Below are 2265 nucleotides of genomic sequence, written 5' to 3'. Positions count from 1 at the left end.
AAAGTCGGCACCCAAAAATGGCCTGAACAAAAGACCCCTATACTCCGACAGACTCTCTGTGATTCCTCATCAAAAGAACCACACAAAAAGCCACACATCGGGAACCTACCCTGTCCCAAAATAAGACGAATCAGAGCTCTACACAAAAAAATGACGCTGCCTAACCTACCCTCCCAGTCCAGCTCATAGCTCCTCCTCATCCTCCTCCTCGTCGCTGCTCGACGAGTAGCTGTCCCCACTGCTCTCGGAGTCAGAGTCGGAATCCACTGTAATCATCTCGGTGTCCAAGTCCACGACCTCCCTCCTAACTGTCCTGCGCAACGTCCTACTCAAGCCTGTCTCAACATCCACCTCTCCGGTAAGAACATCCTCCTCCACCACGCGAACCAGGGGATCCACACGGTAGCCGCGCGGTGAAGCAAAAGAAAAGAGACGTGAGGCAGATGGGACAACAGACTCCCTCTTCGGCCGCACAAGCCTAGAGGACGACGCCACGTCGGTAGGATCGATAGCAGTAGCAGGAGGTGGCGCAACAGGTGTAGCAACAACAGGCTCGATCTCCGTTGGGTCCTCATCATCAGAAGGTGAAGTCGGAGGTGGTGCAGGTGGTCCTCGACCAGTACCTGGTCCACAGTGAACTGAGGGCGGCAAGTCAAAGCTCAGCTCCATACGTCGTAGCACTCCTCTCGTCAAACGTCCACGCTCGTCTGTCCGGTCCTCCATGACCCGTCCCCGGTACGTCGCTCGGTGACCCGCAACATCGATCACCCAAGCGGTGGGGGCATGACGGTCCACCAACTCATACCTGATCCCTCCCGAGGGAGAGACCATCGAAAACCAGTCCGCCATCGACATCTGGCAGCAGGCCGACCGCCCAAACACAAACATGAAACCAAAGCCAAGGCGCTAGGGTCAACTCACGGAAATAAGTAATTATACACTCAACATGTGACATGGGGTATAGATATATATGTTGATATATATATATATAAATAATCCTAGCATGTTATTGGCTCTAACAATGCTTCAATAAATCAAACAGCACACAATTCCAGTCAGAGTGAATGTATGCGTGAAATGCAATCAATATGATCCGGATATTAGTGAAGCATTCCCGTTCTTCACTAGTAAAGCATTCCCGTTCTTCACTATGGATGAAGCATTCCCGTTCTTCATCCTTGACGAAGCATTCCCGTTCTTCGTCGAATTATGCATTGGTGAAGCATTCCCGTTCCTCACCATCGATGAAGCATTCCCGTTCCTCATCGAATTATGCATTGGTGAAGCATTCCCGTTCTTCACCAAATGATGCATGATGCAATATGGTTAGCCAAACATTGAATCGTCCTCGCAACACAAGAATTTAGCTCAAATCCCAATCTCAAAACCCAAGAGTTAGTGTCGGTCAGTACAACACAACTCAGAGTTAGTGTCGGTCAATACAACACAACTCCAACAACAAAACCAATGTCAAAACCCAGAGTTAGTGTCAGTCAATACAACACAACTCCAACAGCAAGGGTACTACAGTACTCGGTGATTTCCAATCATCATCGTGGCTCACCTCCCCCCCCGGTGTCCAGCAATTCCCCAAAACCCACAACAAAAGTCGACTTTTCCCCGTCTTTCGCAATCATTTTCCCCTTTAGGTTCCCTATGGTTCATTCAATAATGAAAACGGTTTAAATTGACTTAGTCAGGTTATGAGTTTAATTCTTTGAAAACTAAGTTCTCTAAGGTCTTTAGTTTTCGAAATTCTATTCATTCTAAGTTTTCCAAAAACCCTCCAAAAAAAGTTTCCCCGGGAAAGTCTAAGAATACGAACAAATGGCTAAGTCTCAAAACCCAAGTTTGAACTTGCCTAGGGTTGTTCATCCAACCCGAAATATCAAATAACACCAGTTCAATGAATCCCCACTCCGAAGTCGCGTCAAAACGCACAATTCAATAACATCTCAACATCATCAGTTATGGAAAATATCATAACATCAGTTCATCAACATAATCAACATCAAAGTAAAGCATAAGTCGAATTTATCGACGCCTATCATGCAGTCATAGCTAATAGTAAGTTGCCCTAACCTCGAGCTGCTCCAGCCTCGTGATCTAAATCTCCTTCACACAAATGCTCTGAAACTCCCAAAGTTCCTTCAACTGAACCTCGGAGAAAAACAAAGCAGAATCCAAACAAAATCGATTAGTTCGATCGCAATTCAAATCATAAACGATAGACAAAGCATTAAAGCTTCAGAATACAACAATCGA

Source organism: Lotus japonicus, chromosome 4 (assembly GCF_012489685.1).
Source record: "Lotus japonicus ecotype B-129 chromosome 4, LjGifu_v1.2".
NCBI lineage: Eukaryota > Viridiplantae > Streptophyta > Magnoliopsida > Fabales > Fabaceae > Lotus > Lotus japonicus.
Note: the sequence above shows the minus strand (reverse complement) of the source record.